Source organism: Hibiscus syriacus, unplaced genomic scaffold (assembly GCF_006381635.1).
Source record: "Hibiscus syriacus cultivar Baekdansim isolate YM2019G1 unplaced genomic scaffold, ASM638163v2 tig00111234_pilon, whole genome shotgun sequence".
NCBI lineage: Eukaryota > Viridiplantae > Streptophyta > Magnoliopsida > Malvales > Malvaceae > Hibiscus > Hibiscus syriacus.
Genome location: NW_024063028.1, coordinates 134665 through 141802, shown reverse-complemented (window position 1 = coordinate 141802; position 7138 = coordinate 134665). Strand labels below are relative to the sequence as shown.

Here is a 7138-nt window from a genome sequence, read left to right as displayed (position 1 = left end):
ACCGTTAGACTATTCCACTGTTCTGCAGTTAGTCTCCTTCAAGCTGAATAAGGGTAATATTTGTTAGATGAAATCTGAAAGATAATAGATTTTTACAGTTTTCCTTAGTTCCTTTTGTTCACGCAGTATGGGGGAGATGATAATATTCTGCTGGGGGAGATGATAATATCAGAATTTGAACTCCGATCATTAAGGTGTTGGCGGAGAAGGGTTTGAATTTGGGCAAGAAACATGATTCATAATAAAAGAAAAGAAAGAAAGAAAATCTACGAAGAGGAAGCCATGTGGAATAAAATAGTTCAAACCATTGGTTCCATTATATACTACAAGGCACACAGGTTCTAGGAATAATAGTGCAGTCATTTCTTGCTGATGACTCGACCACCCCACACGTATTCCGCATGGTGATACCTACATCGAAATGACCCCGGGTGTTTTGTAGGTGAACACAGACACTTCATCGAACCAGTGGATCCACCAGTCTCTCTACCCCCTCCGGGTGCTCGATGGTTGGCAGCAGCCACCATCGATGCCTGCAAAACGAACCATCTGCGTTGCACCAGTTTGCCACCACAAGGAACATTTGCATAACACATTAGTTTCCCCTTCCACTCTGGGTATTATTATGTATGAACAGAGGTTGTAAAGCAAAGCATGAGTGTGCCTATGAGACTACATATAAAAGGAAGCAAAAGCAAAAGGAACAAGGCATAAAGCAGTGTTTTTTTGATAGATTCCATTAAAGCTTTAGCTTTACTAGATGGTTATGAGAGAGTGGTCCAAAAGCATATGGCCACTTTGAAAAACATGGCCTAATAAAACGATTCTTGCCCACCAATCACCATGATTCGCCGGTTCAAAATCAGTGCTGCCACGTCCTCTTGTGGCCATGGAGTATGTTGCTTGTGTTAGACGCTGTTTTATGGCCTTAACTTGCATAAAGAAAAGAGTGGAAAATGCAGAATGAAGATATGACTTTTTGGAAACTTCCTAATCTGATCCTCGTCAGAAAGAACATTAGTCTTGCTGGATTTCCCCCCAAATATGGCTCTATATTTATACAGCTTCCAGTACTTCGTGTTTGGGTCCTACTAGGAGGGAAAAATACAGTAGTAGGTTGGTTTTTGACTAAGAATTGGATTCGAACTGACCACACAATGATAAGAAAATTAATAAATTTTTATTAGGAACCGAAATAAATTATCAAAATTTTAAAGTATAATTAAAAGTTAACTTTTAAATTTTTTAGATAAATTAAAAAAAAAGTAAATTGCTCATTTCACTAATGGACTAAAATGGTTTAACTTTATTATTTAACCAAGAGGGCAAGTCTCTTGTCCCTAGATTCACCATTATATTTGAACATTGCACTAAAGTTATGAGATAAAATTCTGATCATAAATAATAGTTTATATTAATATTTTAAATTTATAAGTTCATGCACCAATTCATGACGAATGATAATTCACAAATCAATAAAAACTTGCATCAATTCAATTTAAAAATATATACATACAAGGACTCAGAATGCAATTTTACCTAAAGCCGGCGAAAGGAGGTGACAACAAACGGAAATTGAGAGGGCACGGGGTATGAGGCTAGGCTTCAAACACACGTTTTCGAAACATCAAAGGCAAGCCAGCCAGCCTTGGAAGCCGCCAACCGAGTCAATGAACCCCCCGATGACCACCACGCGTTCGTTAAAATGCCAATACCAATTCCCACTTCCAGGAAATTGCCTACCCACTCCCCCAATATAAATACCATCAAACCCCCCCTCAAAATTTCTCCAAAATCTCTCTCGCAAGCACACCCAGAATCTCTTCAGCTGTTAATCCAGAGGGAAAATAAAGCCCAGAAAACCCTTTTGTTTTCGATAACTTTATTGGGATTAAATTCTTTTGTTATTTGAAGATGAGTTCAATGAAGTTTCATGTTGTTCCAGCGGCCATTGGGTTCGTGTTATCAGCGCTTGTGCAGCCGAGTTACGGGCAAGCCACGGGTTCTTCGCCGGCACCTGCTCCGTCCAGTGATGGTACTGCGATTGATCATGGGATTGCTTACTTTCTCCTTTTACTTGCTCTGGCCATTACATACCTCGTCCATTGATTTTGTCATGTATTTTTTCTCCATGGATTCAGCCAGGGAAATTTCGGCAGTCTTGTATGTTATTTCTATGTATTGTAAATGATTTCCTATACTCATTACTATACAGATAGAGTTAAATTATACGTTGTGACAGTGTACACAAATGATCATTTTTTTCAATAAGCAGATGACCAAATTTACTGCAATAAAAATGATCAAAATGCTAAGATTGGGTTTTGTTTCATCCGATTTTGATTCGAGTATTATATGTTTCAATCCGATATTATTTCGATTCAAGTTTAAGAAAAGTTCACTCAATAAAAAATTTAACATGGTTTTTAAGGTAAAACTCGCACTTGACTTGGCTCGACTTGACACAATATATAATTGAAAAATATAAATAAAGGTATTGTTGTAATTATTCCTAATATTTATTAGATAATTATATTATTATCTTGAGTTGTGTTGAATCAAATATTTTTAACTTAAAACGACCCTATTTAATCTCATCTTTCAAAAAAATTGACATGAAATCAAAATTTTAATAAAAAAAATTAACCCTATATGATCGAATTGGAACTTATCAAATTCAAATTAAATGCTCGTATCTAAGTATTAATATAATTTTTTGATATAAATTATAATTTCAAATATTATTTTTAAAAAGTTACAAATAATTACTATAAAAAACATACAAACAAACATACTTAAACTCAATCATTATAATAGATTATCAAATTGATAATTAGAATATAACTAAAGTTAATCTAGAGTAAATATTTATACGTAGGGAGATATTGTTTTGAATAGTACGAAGTAATTATAAGTTAATATATGTTTAAAAAAATTAGCTTAAAAACATTACATATATATTGTAAACGTAACTGTTTAAATCCGAAACCTCTAAAAAAGTAATATTTTATTTTACTATTAAAATTATTTAACGAAATTCACATTAATAGAAACCTTTAAATTGCATTAAAATGTAGAGTGACCTAACATACAATTTTATACACGGTGGGATTCAACACATGAAATTTTGTTTTTTTATGACTTCAACCTCATTATTAATTTGAAAACATCTTTAATTATAAAAATAAAAATTTACATGAAAGCAATATTTGAATTATTTTTTATTTATTAGATATAAAATTACATATTTATTTTTTAATTAATTTCTCTTACTTTTAAAAAATAATATTGGAGATAAATTAACTCAACAAAACTTTTGATTTATTATTAGCAAATAAAATAATCTATCCAAATTTTTAATGAAATTACAGTTTTTACTTATGAATATGGTAATATCAATATCCTGCTTCGTTTTGCAGGTTGCTTTGAAACTTGAGCATCGAAATGGTAAGGGATGCAGTTCTGGTCCTCCTTATGAGTGGCAAGTGTACAGGTATGCCAGAATTAATTCTTTCAGTCATTTGAACTTCCAAATTTTTAAGACCTAATTTGTTTTTCTGTCTCAAACATCATTCAGCAATCTTAATGGTTGTTATGGACTTCCTTTGGTTCATTACGAAGGTCAACTGGGAGGCTACTACATCCTTGTCAGTTTCTTCTGTAAAGAATTTTAAATCCACTGATGTATTTTGGAAAACGAAAAAACTTGAAGGTCCTTATTGATGTTTCTGTGAATTTTGTGAATCTAGATCATGGATATGCTAGGTCCAAGCTTATGGGTTGCTTGAGTTGTTTGGAACTCAGACAACCAGATGTAAGAAATTATTCTTATCTTTCTCCTCTTTGGGATTTTCCTCGGTTTCCCTAGAATTCTATGTTTTGAATTTTTTAACTAAAACTTTGTTGCTGATATATTTTGTTTTGGTTTTTGGTATAGGCTGACAGAAGAGATGGTCGCTTGTATAGCAGTGGAGGCAATATCAATTCTTGAGCAGCTTCATCAGAAAGGGCACTTTAAAATTGCTGCATTTCCGTTTCCCCCTCACTTCTTTTACTCTCTGTTGTATTTCAAATTTCTTTTATCTGCTTCAGTTTTGTACATGGAGATATTAAGCCTGAGAACTTTTTGCTTGGTCAGCCTGGGACCATAAATGAGAAGAAGTTGTATCTAATTGATCTCGGGTTGGGTATAACTGCTTTCCCTTTACGTATTAGAGATGCTTTGCTATTTTATTTTATTTTGGAATGGACTAAAATTGTTGGTTCTTTTCAGCTTCAAGATGGAAGGAAACAGGTTCTGGACGCCATGTTGATTATAACCAAAGACCTGATGTGTTTAGGTAATGGGCTCCAAGTGCTGAGGCTGCGTATGTTATGTTATGAACTTGAACATTTGCTTGAGAATCTATTTATTTATAGTTTTTAAAGTGATATATGATTATTGACTTGCTGCCTACTTGCTTTTTCTTACTTCAGAGTTCAGACTGAAGAAGGAAAGATTTTGAACGTTTAGTTTGCCATGTTAAAATATTTATTATTTTGTTCAATTTAGGGGAACCGTACGCTATGCGAGTGTGCACGCTCATTTGGGTAGGACTGGTAGTCGAAGGGATGACCTTGAGTCATTGGCTTACACACTAATATGTCTACTTGAGGAAAACTTCCTTGGCAAGGCTACATTGTAAGTTTATTCAACTCTTTCACTTTGTATTTCCAATGAGAATAGCTTAATTACTGTCTCCTGTCATTAATGTGTTGTGCTTTGTTTTGTCATGGAACTGCAGGGCAAGAACAAAGGATTTCTTGCTTGTAAGAAAAAGATGGCAGCTTCTTCGGAGATGCTTTGTTACTTGTGCCCTCCACCTTTTCAACATTTCTTGAGATTGCGACAAATATGAAATTTGATGAAGAGCCAAATTACTCGAAACTCATTTCCCTTTTCCATAATAGCATAGATTTCAGTTCACCAATACACCCTATCCTAATTGATGGTGCTATTAAGGTTGTTGACCGGAATTTTAACTTGTTCCAACAACTTATCTTAAACAAAAAGTTTATATTTTAAAGAAATTGTTGATGATTTTTAATGCATCAGGTGGGTCAAAAAAGGGGAAGATTAGTTACTGAGTTGGAAGACGGTGAGCCACTTAAGAAGAAACTCCGACTAGGATCTCATGCTTGTCAGTGAATCTCAGTCCATAATTCCAGACCTTCAATGAAGCAGAGGTGAAAATTTGCTTCAAAGTAGCTCCTGCTATTTTTATTATTAGATTCTTCCTCCTTTGTTATTAAAAATTCATAATGCTCTCTGCAGATATCACTACAATGTTATGGATTCAAGACTCTACCAACATGTGGAGAAAGGGAAGGAAGATGGCTTGTATATTAGCTGTGTAGCTTCATCGTCGAATCTGTGGACCATTGTTATGGATGTGGGGACAGGTTTAACATCTCAGGTTTATGAGTTATCGCCTATCTTTTTTGCACAAGGTAGAAATTACTGATTCTCAGTTGTCAGCTTTTCGGTTTCATGTAATTAGATAAGTCATAGGAAGTTTATTCCTTACTGATAATATGCTCAGGAGTGGATAATGGAACAGTGGGACAAGAATTACTACATCACTTCAGTTGCTGGTGCTAGCAACGGCAGTCCACTTGTCATGTCAAAGGGTAAAATCGTGTTTGCCTTAGTTTTTTTCTTCCCGAGTTATAAATTATCCAAAAGCATGGCTTGTTTCATGAGAGTTTAAGTTCATATGTTTAGTTTGGCGAGTTATGCCAAACTGATAAGGCAGTCATGGGTATCATGTTGATCAATCACATCACACGAACTTAATTCGGTGGTGGACGTTAATGCTGATATTGCTTTTTCCTTATTTCTTCCAAAGGTACCTCCCTACACACAACAGTCCTACAAAGTTTGTGATGTATTTCCTTTCAAATGGATTAATAAGAAATGGAAAGAAGGCTTTTCTGTGACTTCAATGACCACTGCAGGCAACAAATGGGGCATTGTCATGTCGCATAATGTGGGCTATCCTAGACAGGTCCAATTCCAGCTTAATAATACACTTGATTATGTGATGCTGTAGTAATCATCTATAATCATTTTTGTATTTTTTTAACTAGGTTGTCGAACTCGATTTCCTTTATCCAAGTGAGGGGATCCATAGAAGATGGGAAAAAGGATATCGGATTACCTCAGCAGCTGCTACAGATGACCAAGCTGCATTCATACTCGGCGCACCCAAGAGAAAATCACAAGACGTGATGCAAGAAACTTTTACGCACATCTGCTTTTCCGAGTACCCATGTGAAGGTAATCTAATTTTGCAGGATTTTTCTTCCTAAGGGTGTATGATGTTATATACAGTTCTATCACTATCTTTAACAATTGAAGCGGGCTCAGTGATCCGTGTTAAATTAGCTATCACGCTCAAAACTTAAAAACTTCTAGGATGTCATTGTCATGCAACCTGCTAATGTCACCTAGGAATATCGTTTATTGAATGGTGTCCTGTAAGCGCTCTACGTTAGAAATGAACTAGAATAGTTCAATTTACACAGGCTGTATATTCTTCATGGATTTACCTTTCGATCAAAGGGAATCGTGGTCTGTTATGCTCAAACCATGGAACTCCAAATTATTACCATATTTTTCTAAACTCTTGACTGCTAACTTAAGAATGTAAACTCTAATATAAATATCCCATACCAGCCTATGATTCTTGCTATTATCTGTTTTTCAGGATAAATGGTTGAAAAATCTGTTTATTTCATCCATTTGCTACGGAAGGACAGTTTCGTGAAGTTTGGTATTTAGAAGAAGAAACTACAGATACAAGTTGAAGGCAGGCAAGCTATTCGGATTCCATTTCATCGTGCCTTACATCCTGCTAATATTTCATGCGAATCGTTGTGTATCGACGCATGTGGATCAGTTTTACGTTTTTGAACATTGCAACCGGCATCAATATTTTGTTATGCAAAGCTTGTTTCAACTTTACACGTTTTCCGTGTTCGGAATTTTAATGTGTCGTCGTTTGAATAGATATTTGCACGTCACTTGCCATGCTGGAGTCCGTACCAAAATGAGATGTGAGTTGCCGAGACGATGCTCTCTTCCCATGGCAGTCAT

At 35.1% G+C, this 7138-nt stretch overlaps 1 pseudogene; it reads left to right on the top strand.

Moving 5' to 3' along the window:
• The first annotated feature begins 3386 nt into the window (after positions 1-3386).
• On the top strand, positions 3387-6822 carry LOC120156686 (annotated as a pseudogene).
• Positions 6823-7138: the final 316 nt, after the last annotated feature.